The sequence below is a fragment of the Protopterus annectens genome, chromosome 13.part0 (genome assembly GCF_019279795.1).
Source record: "Protopterus annectens isolate FY-2018-M chromosome 13.part0, PAN1.0, whole genome shotgun sequence".
In the NCBI taxonomy this organism is placed as follows: Eukaryota; Metazoa; Chordata; order Ceratodontiformes; family Protopteridae; genus Protopterus; species Protopterus annectens.
Genome location: NC_056747.1, coordinates 608832527 through 608849267, shown reverse-complemented (window position 1 = coordinate 608849267; position 16741 = coordinate 608832527). Strand labels below are relative to the sequence as shown.

At 44.8% G+C, this 16741-nt stretch overlaps 1 protein-coding gene across 1 annotated transcript in view; it reads right to left on the bottom strand.

Moving 5' to 3' along the window:
* SKA2 (spindle and kinetochore associated complex subunit 2) overlaps window positions 1-16741 on the bottom strand; it is a 994265-nt gene that overhangs the window by 452204 nt on the left and 525320 nt on the right. The window lies entirely within an intron of this gene.

Sequence of the window (16741 nt, the reverse complement as noted above, 5' to 3'; positions counted from 1 at the left end):
TGACACAAAGGAAAGAATAGTTGTGTAAAATCTTACCATAACCATAGATGTCCTTCTCTTCCATGTTGCAGTATTCTTAGAGTGGGATTCTCCGCCTCAGGTGACCCAAACATTGACTCCTCTACAAAAGCTTAAGCCTGGTTGCTGTAGGTGCATGGAACGTCACATGCAGGGCCATAAACCAGGGACCTTAAATGTGACGTCAGCACGCACAGACATCAGAACTCAATTGTCCAGTCAGACAGTCAACTGGTATGAGTCAAATGATGTCCACTAGAGGTATGAAGTACCATTTGCTGGCTAGTCTGACCGTAGTCTAGGTGGTGCTCCAGGGTGCCCTCTAGACAGGCCAATAGGAATGAAGGGGGATAGGTGTGGGGGGGGGGGACTGCAACATGGAAGAGAAGGACATCTACGGCTATGGTAAGATTTTGTACAACTATTCTATGTCCTTCTATTCCCATGTTGCAGTATTCTTAGTGTAGGAGAGTGCCACAGCTTAGGAAGAAGGAAAGGTGGAGGTAGAGGTAGCTGATTCCAGAAAGCCCTGTAGGATTGCCTTAAAAAACCCGGCTCTGGCTTTAGAGATCCCCGGGCCTCTACTGAAAATGGACATGTATCCAGTTAGACTAGCCAGGTTAACAAATGTAAAATAAATAAAAATAAATAGAGATGTCCAATTTGTAGTGCCTGGTGAAGGTATGTATAGAGGACCAGGTGGCCGCCTCCAGAATGGAGGCTGTGTCCATCCTTTTGAAGAAGGATTTGAAGGATGCTACGGCCCTGGTAGAGTGAGCTCTTACCTCCTGAAGTAGGTCCTTGCCATGGTAGGAGTAGCAGAAGTAGACAGTTTTTCTGATCCAGCAAGAAATGATTTGTTTGGAGACTGCCTTGCCCAGGGCTCTGGGGTGGAAGGATACAAACAGTTGGTTGGATTTTCTGATGGACTTAGTTTTGTCTAAATAAAACCTCAGTTGCCTGTGCACGTCCAGGGAATGAAGTATTCTCTCACTGTCATTAGTGGGAGAGGGGAAGAAGGTGGGCAGGTGAATGGACTGGTTTAGAGACAGTTCGTTGACCACTAGGGCATGAAAGAAGGGTTGATGCACAGGGTCACCCTGTCCTTGTGGAAAATAGTGTAGGGTGGGCAGGCCATGAGAGCTTGTAACTCTTGACACCCCTCTAGCAGAGGTAAGGCACACCAGTAGAACAGTTTTCCAAGTGCACATTTGGAGTGTTGAAGAGCTGGCTGGCTCAAAATGAGGCAGTGTGAGTTTTTCTAGGATAAAGTTTAAGTCCCAAGATGGTGCGATGGGTGTTCTTGGTGGTCTGATGTGCAACACCCCTTTCAGGAATAATTTAACATCTAGCCTGGATAGTAGAGGTGGGTCTAGGGGTAAGCAGTCAGAGGTTGTAGATACGTGGACTTTCACTAAGGAGTATGAAAGGCTAGCCTTGATAAGTTCACACACAAGTTAGGACTAGAGGAACATCCACTAGAAAGGAATCCCTATGCTTTTTGAGACACCATTTGGAGAATCTTTCCTTTTTGAAATGTAAGATCTCCTTGAAGTATGTTTCCTGGCCTCCCTCAGGACTGAAAGAACATCCTCAGAGTAGTGGTGTCTGAAGGGAATTAAAAGTTTATCACCCATAGTGCTAGGTATAACATCTGCAGGTGAGGATGAATGAGTGTTCTCTTCTGCTGTGCGAGTAGGTCCACCTTGTGGGGTAACTTGTGGTGACTGCCTTTGGCAATAGATAGTAGTAGGGAGAACCAATGCTGCCTTGGCCAGTAGGGCGTCACCAGCAAAACTTTTGGTTTGTCTTTCCTGATATTCAGGAGGACTTTTGGAATGAGAGGGAATGGGGGAAATGCATATAGAAACTATCCTTTCCATGAAATGTTGAAGGCGTCCACCCTCCAGACTATTGGAGACTGGTCCTTGGTACAGAATTTTTTCAAATGTCTGTTCTGGGGGAAGGCAAACAAATCTACTTTAGACGTGTCCCACTGGTGGACAATGTCTAGAAAAACTTCCCTGCTCAATGTCTACTTGTGATGTAGGGAGGATGATCTGCTGAGAACATCTGCTTGTTTGTTGTCTTGGGATGGGATGTAGGTTGCCTGCAGGGATAAGTTGTTTCTGGAGGCTAGGTCCTAAATCTGTATTGCTATCCTGCATAGGAGATAGGACTTCGTCCCTCCTTGTTTGTTGAGGTACCACATGACTGTGGTATTATCTGTGAAGATTTGAAGGGGACCTAGTTGCAGGACTGGGAGAAAGGCTTTCGGGGCCAAAAGGACAGCTGTCATTTCCCTCACATTGGTATGTTTTTTCTGGAGGGTAGGGTGCCAGTTTTCCTGCACCTTGAGACCCTTCATGGTAGCCCACAGTCTAGGTCTGATGCGTATGTATGGATGTATTGAGGTGGTGGGGTGGGGGGTGGAGTGGAAGGCCTGGGTTCATTTGAATGTGTTGCATCAACCACCTTAATTCTGTTTTGAGGAACAGTATGAATGGGATCTGAAATTGTAGAGGGTGGTTGTGTTGGGACCACATATTCTTCAAATACCACTGCAGTTTTCTCACATGCATCCTGGCTAAAGGCAGCATAGGAATGGTGGCTGCCATAAGGCCCAAAACCCGTAAGAATTGTCTTGCTGATAGTTGTTCCACCTGGATCAGGTCCTGGAATTGGGCAGTAAGGGAGAGAACTTTGTCTGAGGGAGGAATGCCTGCATCAGGTCTGTTCTGATCCTGCATCCCAGGAAGATTTTGTCCTGCTGTGGGGTTAGGGATGACTTGGGAAAGTTGAAGATGAACCCCAAATCTTGTAGCAGGGACATGGTGAACTGCAGATTTTTTTTAGGGTCCCTCTTTTTCTTCAAGAAAGAGGATGTCGTCTACGAAGGGGTAAATTTGAACGCCTCTGGTTCTGCAATAGGCTACTGCTGGGGCCAGGCATTTTGTGAATATCCTGGGTGCAGTAGACAAACCAAAGGGCAAGGCTGTAAATTGAAAGTGAGATGAGGGCTCAATAAAACGTAAATACTTTCTGTGAGAGAGTTTTATGGAGATATGGAGGTAGGCCTCCTTGAGCTCTAGCACTGCCATGAATGTCTGGGCTGGCAATAGTGGAAGAAGGGTCTGTAGGGATAACATTCTGAAAGATGGAACTTTTAGGAAGATGTTTAGAATGGGCAGCTCCAGAATTGGGCCTCAAGTGCTGTCCTTTTCTGGTACTAGAAATAACCGTGAGTAAAAACCTTTTCTTTCTTGCTCTGGAGGGACGGGTTCTATAGTTCCATGGTTCAGAAACTCCTATAGGATCTGGGGAATAAGGTGTAGGTGATTCTTGAGTGGGAATGGAATGTCCCTTGCATGGGGCCTTCCTTTCCAAGACAGAAAATTTCCCTTGTCTACTACTGCCAGAACCCAGCAGTCTGTGGTGACAGTTCTTCAAAGGGGTAGGCAGTGGGAGAGGCTGGCTGACAAGGGGAGGTGGGCAAGGTAGTCACACGTTGTTGGAGCCATTTCTGTCATGAAAAGGCTGTCTTTGGGTAGGTTGATAGGAAGCTGGTCTGGAAGTGGACTGTCTCCTGGCTCCTTTCCTATGACTGGAAGAGAAAGGAGTAGCAGAGGAGGGGGTCTTCCTGACAAAGGTAGTCTTGGCTGGGTAATTCCTATAGTATTTAGGAATGGGGGACACCAGAAGGAGTTTAATATCTTAAAGCTCCTTGCTTTTCTCCTGAAGGTTTTTAAAGAGTTCCGCAGATTGTTTCCCAAGCAGGAGGTTGTGGTCAAGAGGTGCATCAGGAGTTTTGGACTTGAAGTCCTCCGGCAGGGGTTGAAGGTGAAGCCAAGAATATCTGCGTAGCACTGATGTGAAAGCAGCAGACCTTGCAGAAGCCTCTGCTGCATCATAACTGCATCTAATTGAATGTCTGGCCACTTCAGAAGCCAAGGACAGCTTTGATGCTACCTCTGTCTTGTTAAGGGAGTCAGGCAAGGATGACAGAAGAGTAGAGGCTTGGGATACAAAGTCCAAGGCATATTTTATCATATGAGTTTGGTAGTTGATAGCTCTGAAGGCTAGGGTGGAGGAGGTATAAACCTTCTGGTCTATCCTGTCCACATTCTTACTGTCCTTGTCAGTAGGTAAAAGGGACGAGGAGGGTTTTAACCTTGATTGCTTGTCAGGGGAGACAGCAATCACTGCCGGGTCTGCCAAAGGGAGTTTCACTGGGAATTTCTGTTGATCAGGCACCTTGTAGAAATGGTCAGGTCTCTTAGGGGCAGGTGGCTGTGAATCAGGATTTTTTGATGCTGAAGAAAATGCATCAAGATAAGTGGGTATAACTGGTGAGATGACAGATGGAGAGGGAGATTCTATGGGTCTACATTATAAGAGCGAGGATTTAAAATATTCGAACACCATATGGGCAACACCAAATGGTCGAATATTTAAAACCTCGCAAGTGTGAACGGAGATCGCCGTAGGGAATTCTTCCCTTTACTTCAATGTAGTGCGATTTTGGAGTTGGTATATTTAAGTAGCGGGGGGTGTAGGGGGTGCAGGGGGGCTTGCCCCCTGTTCAGTGCGATCAGGTAGGTTTTTCTTTAATTTTTACATTTTTTTATTTTCGTTTCAATGTTTCACAACTTCGCCCATATGGTGTTCGAAGTTGTGAAACTTCGTTCTTATAATATAGACCCGATTATACTTGTAGTAATTCAAAAAATCTCTTTGGAGTTTCAGTCATTTGGGAAGTATCCCATCTGAAGTATTCTTTCATTTTGGTGATGGTCTCCCTAAAGGTGATGTCCTCTGGGGGAGAGTCCCCCTCTGTGGACTCCTCATCATGGGAATAGTACCCCAATGGAGAGGCAATCTCTGATGGGTAGGTAACTGACTCATCGGTTGATGAGGAGTAAACCTCCTCCTCATCTCCTACATGATAAGTGGGAAGATGGACTGAAGTAGCTGAGGCAAGCCTAGGGCTGAGAACAGGAATGGTGGAGGGTGAAGAGGCCAAGGGCCTAAGGGCCATGAAGGCCTGCATCAAGGAGTGAGTGAAGGACTGCCAGTCAGGTAATCCCTCAGCAGAGGGAGATAGATGCTTGCTTTTCTGTTTTCTTTTCAAAGGAGTAGTCCTGGGAGAAGGCCTAGTTTCAGGGGCCTTTGTTGGAGCTGGGGCTTCGGGTTCTGGTATCCCAGTCGGGCGTTCGGCTAGGCCTAGTTCCCTCTCGACATCGGTAAAAACCAATATCTGTGCTACCTCTGTGGACGTGCTGGCTGTTACTTCAGAAGCAGCTTCCTCGAGGGGAGTCGAAGAAGTAGACAGCTCTAATGAATGTCCCTCAACTCCTAAATCGGAAACTGGCGGGGCATCTGATGGCAGAGGGGCAGAAGTAGTAGGCCGTGACAACTTGGCCTTTTTGCATGGAGACTCCGACTGGGCAGCAGACTCTGGATCCATCCTAAGCGCTAATTTCTTTAGCCTCTGGTTTTCTAAATAAAGACTAAGGGTGGCCAGATGCTTCTGAGCATCTCTGGGACGAAGGACCGGCAAATTGAACAAGAGGTATGGCCGTGTTCTCGGCCTAGACAAAAAAATGCAACAGTCACGTGAGTCTTTACGCAGAATCTGATGCCCGCATTGGCATTTATCCTTCTTAGTGGACATCGGCTAAAAGGGGGTACAGCAAATCAAGCTCAAGCAATAGCAAAAAATGAAATCCCCAGTGGGGTACTTCACTTTAGATGCCTTGATAGCAATGCGATCGATCTGACGTTCGACTGTGGCTGGAAAGTACTGAGGTCTGTGTGTGCAGACGTCACATTTAAGGTCCCTGGTTTATGACCCTACGAGTGACGTCCCATGCACCTACAGCAACCAGGCTTAAGCTTTTGTATAGGAGCCGACATTCAGGTCACCTGAGGCAGAGAATCCCACACTAAGAATACTGTAACATGGGAATAGAAGGACATCTCAAAAAGCAGTCACTGGATTCAAGGGTAATCCAAGCAGAAGGGTATGGCACAGGGGTAATGAGTACTGACTGTGGGCAACTTCTGCACTATTAATTGGAATACTAAGCAAGTATCTGTTAGGTCTGATATCAAAAAGTTTGTGATGATCAGATAAATGATTAACATCTGAATCCAAGGTCATCAGAATGAACTCCTCAGACTAACAGTTGGTTGAAACAGGGAGGTTATCACAATACTACAGTAGAAACATGAGTCCTTTAGCTTGGGGGTGAGGGCTTTCTCTGTTCTCTGAAAATGTACAACCTTTCGGGTGCGACATGTTATTTTGGTGGTGCAGAGAAGGCAGAGGTTGCACCATGCAAAACCACAGACTTTGTTAATACTTCAACCATCTGTTTGGATGAAATGGATTTGGCAACTCTTCTCTTGACAATTTATACCAACTCCTACCTTCAAGGGTACTCATTAAGTACACTGAAGGAAAGAATACCTCACAGCATCATATAATCTTCTAAGAAAGCCATAGCCTGGAAAGGAAAAAAAGGAGAAAACCCACAAGGACAAATCCTATGATACCAAAGGATACCAGATGCCTAAAGTAACAATCCAGGCAATAGCATTCTGGTGAGATGAGAAATGATGATCAAGTGGTTGCAACACAAACATGTGTGATGGAAAATTTCTTAAGGAAGCACTGGAAGTAGCACCACTACTGACATTTTCCAGTTAGTAGACAGCCAACTGGTGATAAAACATGGTGCAGTAAACAACTTACTTGGAAAGTTTTTTTTTTCTGAGCCACTGCAAGCCCACCCCTCTTCTCTCTATCAGATAATCTACAAGAAGATCCTCCTTGATGGGTACTTCTCGACTACTCAGAATTTGGTATCGTTTCCTGTTTCTGTATTAGGGTAAGTCTTTGCTCCCACACTGCTACATGTTGACATAAAACACATTGCCTACAAAAGCAGGCACATACTAGAGCCCATCATAGGTTCATAGGTTCATACTAGGCTATCTGCCCGAGGGCATTTATAAGCCTAGCCCATTGTTTTGTGGCTTACGCCACCCCTTTAGTATGGGGAACTATACCCATTATTTTGCTGTGCCTCTGTCGAGCAGTGACACTGAGGTAATTCCTGGGGTATATCTGCGATCTCCCATCCATTGGTCAAGATTTCTCTTGAACAAGGCCAGCGAGGTGCTCTGCCTCACATGTACCGGGATTTTGTTCCACAGCATAGGGAGTCTTTGGGTGATGAATCTATCCCTCCAGCACGCCCTATTAATAGCCGTCTCGAGGTTTAAGTCTCCGCCTTGTGGCTCTGATGGATCTAGATTTTTGAGGTGAAGCATATTCATCAAATCTGGGTTTGACATGGCCTTGTATGTTAGGCAAAGGTCACCTCTGAGCAGCGGTGCGACTGAATAGAGCTGGAGTTCTTTCAGTCGGGCAGCATAGGACAGATTTTTGAGACCCTTTATCCTTTTGGTGAGGAACTTTTGTGGCCTCTCCAGCTGCTGCAAGTGTCGGGTCAGATACATTCGAATGGGGCATTGTACTCAATCATTGGTCTGATGAGTGATGAGTAAAGGGAGACTATGACCTCCCTTGATCTAGATGAGAATCCCTTCATGATAAGGTGGGCAATGTAGAAGGACTTCCTAACTACTTTAGCTACATGGGTGTCGAATGACAGACTACTATCAACCTGGGTCCCCAGGTCCCTGATAACTTCTTCTGTGCTCAGTGGATTGCCACCTATTTGGTAGCTAGGGTAACCTTGTTTTTCCCGAAGGGTATGACTATGCATTTTTGGCATTTAACTTTAGGCCGTGGCTCTGGCACCAGTTATCCGCTTCTGTGAGACCCTTCTGAAGGATATCTGTGTCAGATGTGTTTTCTACTATGGCCCAGTTTGCAGTCATCTGCAAACTTTGTCAGCCATAACCCTCCTGTGTTTGCTTGTACTTCGGAAAAGTAGATGCCAAACAAGAGTGGGCCCAGGACTGAGCCCTGTGGGACACCACTTGTGACCGGCTTGGAGTCTGACATGGCGCCAGCAACTCTGACCCTGTGGGTTCTGTCACTCAGCCAGTTTGCAACCCATCTTGTGATGTATGGGTTAACATTTAAGCTGATGAGTTTTTCAATGATACCCGAGTGGGGTATTGTATCGAAGGCCTTAGCCAGATCGAGGTAGGCTGTATGGACTGCCTTTCCCTCATCAATGGCTTTGGTGACTGTTTCGAAAAAGTCAACCAAGTTTAAAAGGCATGATCTGCCTTTGACAAAGCCAAACTGGGTTGGATCCAAAGTCTGCAAATTCCCTATGTCTTTATTTATGAGGTCCATTATGATCCTCTCCATGGCTTTGCAGATAAGGCTTGTCAAGCTAATGGGCCGGTAATTTCCAGGGTCTGTGGAGGCACCGCCTTTGTGAAGTGGGACCACAGTTGCAGTGCGCCACTCCTGGGTGCGTATCCAGAGGTAAGACTTTGATTAAACAGCTGTCCTAGCTGTGGGTTTAATTCCTCATTGAGTTCGTGGAGCACACAGCCGGGGACACCATCGGGTCCCATGGATGCTGTGTTTTTGCTTTGGAGAGAGCAGTTCTCACTTGGGCGCTGGAGATGTTTGGGGCTGCACTCATTTGGTATAGATATCTCTCCTTTGGGGAGGGGAGAAGTTTGCACTGAACCTGTCAGCCAGTATGTTGGCAATGTCTGTAGGATCAGTAATCTTCACATCATTTTGAACTAGTTCTGAGCATATCTGGGAGTTTCCTCCTAGGTTTCTAACATAGCTAAAGAAGGCCTTATGATTGTCTTTTGAGTCTTTAGCTATTTTTCTCTCGAAATTTGCTTTGGATGATTTTATGAGAGCTCTTAGTTTTTACTTATAGTGATCAAGGGTGCCTTACCTTTTAAGGATTTTGCTCTATCTTGTAGTAGCTTCCTCCTTTTGTTGTAGAGTTTGTTTATGGCTGGGGTCCACCAGACTGGACGCTTGCCTTTGGTACAAAGAGTCTTTGTTTTGCTTGGGATTGCCTTATCCATGCAGTCCTGCAGGTGCTGGTAGAAGGCGTTTGTAAGTGATTCAGCGGCTTGAGTATTGTTTTCCGCTGGCTCGGCGGCCTGAAAGGAGACCACACTAGTCTTTAGAAGTGTGAAGTCGGCTTTTGAGAAGTTCTTTACTGTGGTCTCTTTTATTTCAGGTGGGGGTGGGATGAGGACCTCCAGCGAGATTAGTTTGTGATCTGATCTCACCAGTGAGGGGTATACTTCCGGTGTTGAACATTGTGCTCCCATGTTTGTGATGATGAGATCAAGTATGTTATCTCCTCTTGTGGGGATGGTGACTAGTTGTTCCATGGCATTTGAGTTTATGAATTCCAGGAACTTTTGGGCTAGGGTGTTTGGGCTTGAGTAGTGTTCCCAGTCTATATTAGGGTAATTGAAGTCACCTAGTATGATGGTGTTTGGTGATACATTTATCCCCTCTAGTGTTTTCAGGAAGGCCATGTGAGTTTCCTGAGTTTGTGAGGGTGGCCTGTAACATGCTACAATTTGCAGAGCAGTCTTGCCTATGGTTAATTGCACCTGGATGGTCTCCGATGCATCGTGCGTTGCCACCAGTCTTGAGGTGTGGGTGTCCTTGATGAATATGGATACGCGGCCTCCTTTCTTGGTATTGTCCGGATTTTGGGGCCGGAACGCATGATATGAGGTAAAACCTGATAGCGCTGGGGTGCTCTCAGGAGCCTTGAACCAGGTTTCTGTCACAGCACAGACATCGATGTTCTCCATACTGAGAAGGGCCTCGAGTCGTGCATTTTGAGATTTAGACTTCTGGCATTGAGCAGCATTACCCTTAGTTTTTTCCTTTTTGTGTTCTAGGGTGGTAGGTTTAGAATTTGAGCCTTGCCTAAAAAGGCACTATGGGGTGGCAAGAGCCTTTGCCAATATCCGGAATCCCAGGGTGACAGGTGCAAGCCGTCCCTTGAAGCAGCGTGGCTTGTCCAGCATGTCATCCCAGGCAGACAGATACTGGATCCCCTTTGAATGACACCAGTGTTTAAGCCAATTGTTAAAGCTGATCATCTTATCTCTGTATTGTGGCATCATTCTTGGTGAAGGTAGGATACTGCTCAAGGTCAGGGTCATACCTGCCTGGGCTACATAATCAGAGAGCTCCTCAATGTCTCTTTTCATGTAGTCCAAGGAGGTACGTCTCAGGTCGTTTACACCAGCGTGGACAATGACTGAGTCATATTTGTACCTGCTGTTGAGAGACCTGAGTGCTTGCGTTATGTGGCGGATTCTAGCGCCCGACAGGCAGCTTACTGTGACCTTCTCCTTACTCAGTCTGGTGAGCGGGACATCAGTGTGTCTGACTATGGAGTCACCAATGACTAGTGTGTCTGGCATTGTTTGGCCTTAAGGGCTGTGACTGTTTGACACTCTGACTGTGAGGTCTATGTGTTGCGGGTGTTGTGTTCTGAGGTGGTGGTTGTTTGGGTGTCTGCTTTGGTGGCCTCTGCTGTTTTGGTAGATTTTTGATCAGAGCCTCCGAGTATGTCTTTGTGTGTTTATGTGTATGATTTGAGGTTGTAATGGTACTATGTGAGACTGGGTCTATAGTGTGTGTGGTAACCTTCTCCTCCTGACTGGTCTTGCCAGTCCTATGTTGAGAGAGCTCAGCCTCCAGTTTGGCCGTATAGTTGCATCTCTCGCATGTATTTGTGTTTTGTGGGAGGAGGAAAGGGTTGTTCAGGTACATGAGGCAATTGAAACATTGCCTCAATATTCCCAGGTTCACCAGCTGAGCAGGAGAGGACACTAGCAACTGATCCCTCGACATGCTAGAAGGGTAGACGAAAAACTTTAAAAAGATTCCGGGGACGTGGGTGCCCGAGAAATGTGGAGTTGCCTTTTTGGGGTACTATCTATGACAAGAGTGCCGTATCAAGGTAATAAGTACTGTAGGAGCAAGTGCTAGGTTTAATAGATAGAGAATAGTCTACTTGGAGTCAAGTAGAGTTGATCTTTTTAGTTATAGGATACGCTGATTTGATTAGTAGTATAGTTCGAGGAAGGTAGTTTTAAGGGAAAATTTGAAGAGTGGACTTTAGGTAGCCCGAATAGTTTAAACCTGCTTAACCGGCACTGCCCTAGTGTGCAACAGTGGCAGCTCAAGGCTAGCTGCTTTTATACCAGGGGCTGGAAAAGCTAGAAACTGGCCCAAACGACCAATAAACTACTAGTTACTGGCTGAAACCTCACAAAACTGGACAAAGGCAGCTCAATGCTTCCCACTCCCACTGGTAAGCACGGTAGCTTCCCTTCCCCCAAATAAGGCAAGGAAACAGTACACAGGAACTACAACCAAAGCCCAGGAATCAGCAACTCTGAAACTGGGCTAAACTAGTAAAGCAGGAAAGCAAGGTAGCTTCCCTTCCCCCAAATAAGGCAAGGAAACAGTACACAGGAACTACAACCAAAGCCCAGGAATCAGCAACTCTGAAACTGGACTAAACTAGTAAAGCAGGAAAAACAAGAGATATTTTTTTTCTTTTTTTCACAAAACAGGCAGAAACAGGTACAGCAAACACTTATAAATGCTATGAATCAGCTACTACAGCTTACACAGAAGAATTTGCTACAAATACAGTCAAATAGTAACAAACAAGGATTCCAAGTGCAATATTAAGTTAAATGCAGTAAAAACAGCTTCAATGTAACAGAAAGGCAGGCAAAATACAGTTGCTAGGTATTCAGATGTGGAAAGCAACAAAAATATACTTAGTATCAAGAAAAGTCGCTTATTCAGCTCTCTGCAGCCTGGATTACTCTGCTGGCCCACGTGGAGTTTGTGCTGAGTAGGTACAAGCTGAAAGTTTTATACCAGGGGGCTGGATAAAGCTAGAAACTGGCCCCAAACGACCAATAAACTACTAGTTACTGGCTGAAACCTCACAAAACTGGACAAAAGGCAGCTCAATGCTTCCCACTCCCACTGGTAAGCAAGGTAGCTTCCCTTCCCCTAAATAAGGCAAGGAAACAGTACACAGGAACTACAACCAAAGCCCAGGAATCAGCAACTCTGAAACTGGACTAAACTAGTAAAGCAGGAAAAACAAGAGATATTTTTTTCTTTTTTTTCTTTTTTTCACAAAACAGGCAGAAACAGGTACAGCAAACACTTATAAATGCTATGAATCAGCTACTACAGCTTACACAGAAGAATTTGCTACAAATACAGTCAAATAGTAACAAACAAGGATTCCAAGTGCAATATTAAGTTAAATGCAGTAAAAACAGCTTCAATGTAACAGAAAGGCAGGCGAAATACAGTTGCTAGGTATTCAGATGTGGAAAGCAACAAAATATATGCTTAGTATCAAGAAAAGTCGCTTATTCAGCTCTCTGCAGCCTGGATTACTCTGCTGGCCCACGTGGAGTCTGTTCACCCACATGCCACTAGCAAGCACAGTCTTCCAAATCTAGAATTAATAATACAGATTTAACATATTAAATAATACATAAATTGCCTGACTTATAGGACCCAGCATAGCTAGCTGAAGGTGTCAGAAGACAGCACATCTATAGGTGGTGGAAGAAAGGTACTTACAACATGTTAAGGAGGAGCCACAGACTGATAAACACAAACATTAAGACTATATCTGTTACATCCAACACTGACGACCCTCCTTGATGGGTCCTTTGTTGGGATGAATTCCAAGCAGTAACAGGGATGGAAGACTGTATAACCACATAACTCAGATAACAAGTCCTAGAGTAGTAACTTCTTAAAATGCTCCCAGAGTCAGAATCAGGGTCAAAGTAATAATGCAGGGGAAAGTATGCAAGAAAAGACCAAATAGCTGTGGAGCAAGTATCTGCAAAGATGGCAGGAATATGACATTTGGCAGTGCATAGTAAGGAACCTGAAGGCAAAAAAACAACTTAGCAGATAATGCACCTGGAATGTGTCCACTTGGCAGCATCAATCCCTTCTCTCTGCAGGATAAAGGATTAAAAAAATTGCCCCAACTTTCTAAAGCCCCACACCCACCTTAGTTAAAACCAAATTGCTAGTGCACATTAGTGGTGTGAAGGACCCTTTCTTCCCTGCTTTTTTCTACAACAAACAATGTGGAGAGATCAAATGGAATGATTCAGGGAAACATTACAAACCACCTTCAGAAGGAAATGTGGTTTCTTTCTAAAGGAAATGTTATCCTTATGAAAGGCCATATGCAGTTGCTAACACACAGTGGCTGGAAGGTCCAGTGTCGGATTTATGCACACAATACCCACAAGAAACTTTTCCATGACATGAATTTCAGTGTCTCAAAGTCTGAAATTCAAGTCCCTCAACTGGGAAGGGTCCCTCAAAAGACAATGAAGATGTTGCACTCCTTTAAGGAGCTGCTTGACCAGCTGGGATACAATTCTGCCCTCCATAAAAGTCATGATGCAAAGAGAAAGATGATACATGTGGAAAGTACAGTTGTGTAAGAACTTACCATAACAACAGATGTCCTGCTGATCACTGTTGCAGTATTCCAATACTATTGTATTAACTCGCGGATAACCAGCCAGAGTACCCAAGCCAAAAAAACTTCCATACAATCATCATATGTCTGGTGCATAACCTAAGCCTATGGGTGAAGGAGTACATAAGCAGGCATAGGAGCATAACATTCTCAGGCTAAATAAAGCCAGCTTAGCCTGGAAAATCCTGAGTAATAGAGCAAAGAAACAAACACGTCAGCTAAAAGGAGAGAAGGAACGGCTTCCCTCTTGATCCACAAGTGTATAAGAGGTAAGTACAAACAGAAAGGAGGAAGGTGGGAGAGATGCAATACTGCAACAGTGATCAATAGGAAATCTACTGTTATTGTAAATTTTTACACAATCTTACCATGTCCTTTCTTATATTGCTGTTACAGTATTCCAATACAACTGGGTGATTTCCACAGCTTAGCTGTTGTTTAGGGTGGATAGACCAGAGACAAGAGAACTGTCAACCATCTAAGTAGTACAAATCTGGCAAAGAAAGGCCACGATCTAGAAAAGGCATCTACTCTGCATTGTTTGGTGAAAGTGAATACAGACTAGGTGGCTGGCTTCCAGAATGGCTCTCTAGTCAACATCCTTGAAGATAACAAGATATTATTCTGGTGGAGTGCGCTTTCAGATGTGAGGATAAGGCCTCGCCACTGTAGGAAATACAAAACAAAATGGAGATCTAATTAGAAATGGCCTGCTTTGAGACCAAACTGCACAATATGTCTTCCAAGAAGGAAGCAAAAAGTTTGTCTATTTTCCTAATGACTAGTAGAATCATAATTGTCGGTGCAGATCCAATGAGAAGCCTCTTTCTCCTGTTCTGTGGGGTTGGAAAGAAGGTAGGTAAATGTGTAGCCTGATTGAGAGAACATTCAATGACCATCTTTGACATGAAAGAAGGATTAGCCCTAACAGAGATACCATTCTTATGGAAATTAAGAAAAGGAGGGGTAGCCATAAGGGCTTGAAGCTCAGAAACCCTTCTAGCAGAAGTAAGAGCCACCAGTAAAATAGTTTTCCAAGAAAAACATTTTAGCGATCGGATGCCATTAGTTCAAAAGGTGGTAACATAAGTTTTTTCCAAGTTGAGATCCCTTATGAGTGAGAAACCATGCTAGGTGGATTCAAGTGGAGGACACTCTTTGGAAACTGCATCACTTTGACTTTTGAAAACAAGAAGGGATTATATGTGGCATGCAGGGCGAAATGGTAGACAAGTGCTCCTTTACAGAATAATATGCAAGTCCAGATTTGAGTATCTCATATAAGTATGACAAAACTGTAGGTACTGGGGTTTTCCAAGATGGATGCACAGTGAGTAACAGCTTAATTCTGGCTCTCTCACACCTACATTTCTGGGTAAATTTCAGTAACTGGCAAGTATGTGCATTGGCTTGATGCCAGGAAAAAAGAAATATAAACGACATGGAGGGGAATCAGCTACAAAAGGTGAGAAAGAAACACAGACTGATAGGAGTACTGTAGTTGTTCAGCAAGAAGCAGTAAAGGTTCCAGACATGAATTCCAGTAACCTAGAGGAGAGTATAAAGCAGCTGAACACAGAAATGGTTAAAATAAAAGAACCACTGAAGGAGTAGATCAACACAAACAATAAAAAGCTGGAAAAATGGAAGAAGCTTTAAAAAGATATGTAGATAAAGTGACAGAACTGTAAAACTCAGAGGTTGAAATGAAGAAAAGGCTGGCAGAATGTGAGACTGCACAAGAAGAGATGATTCAAAAAATAACAGAGATGGAGGATAGAGCACAAAGGGAAAACCTGAGATTTCATGCTGTACCAGAGAAGTTGAAAGGAATAGACTATTAATTTTATGAAAGCACAAATAAGCAACTGGACTGGTATTCCACAACAGGAACTATTTGAAAGGGCACATCATGTGCATGTTCCGAAACTGGTTACTAGAAAGCAACCTAGACCTTTAGGTTCATAGGTTCATACTAGGCTATCTGCCCTAGGGCATTTATAAGCCTAGCCCAAAGGTTTTGTGGCTTTCACCACCCCTTAAGTTTGAAGGATACTATGCCCATTATTTTGCCGTGCCTCTGTCCAGCAGTGACACTGAGGTGATCCCTGGGGTAAACCTGCGATCTCCCATCCATTGGTCAAGATTTCTCTTGAACAAAGCCAGCGAGGTGCTCTGCCTCACATGTACCGGGATTTTGTTCCACAGCACAGGGAGTCTCTGGGTGATGAATCTGTCCCTCCAGCACGTCCTATTTATAACCATGTTAAGGTTTAAGTCTCTTACTCTTGTAGTTCTGATGGATTTGGATTTTTTGAGGTGGAGCATGTTCATTAATTCCGGGTTGGACATGGCCTTGTATGTCAGGCACAGGTCACCTCTGAGCAGACGGTATGCGACTGAATAGAGCTGGAGTTCCTTCAGTCGGGCAGCATAAGACATATTTTTGAGACCCTTTATCCTTTTGGTGAGGAACTTTTGGGGCCTTTCCAATTGCTGCAGATACATTCCGAATGGGGCATTGTACTCTATCATTGGTCTGATGAGTGATGAGTACAGGGGAACAATGACCTCCCTTGATCTAGATGTGAATCCCTTCATGATCAGGTGGGCAATGTAGAAGGTCTTCCTAACTACTTTGGCAACGTGAGTGTCAAACGAGAGGTTGCTGTCAACCTGGGTCCCCAGATCCCTGATAACCTCTTCTGTGCTTAGTGGATTGCCACCTATATGGTAGCTAGGGGCAATCTTGTTTTTCCCGAAGGGTATGACTATGCATTTTTTGGCGTTTAATTTTAGGCCATGGCTCTGGCACCAGTTATCCGTTTCTATGAGACCCTTCTGAAGGATATCTGTGTCTGATGTGTTTTCAACTATGGCGCCCAGCTTGCAGTCATCTGCAAACTTTGTCAGCCATAATCCTCCTGTGTTTGCCTGTACTTCTGAAAAGTAGATGCCGAACAAGAGGGGGCCCAGAACTGAGCCCTGTGGGACACCACTTGTGACCGGCTTGGAGTCTGACATGGCGCCAGCAACTCTGACCCTGTGGGTTCTGTCACTTAGCCAGTTTGCAACCCATCTTGTGACGTATGGGTTTACATTTAAGCTGGTGAGTTTTTCAATGATACCCGAGTGGGGTATTGTGTCAAAAGCTTTTGCAAGGTCAAGGTAGGCTGTGT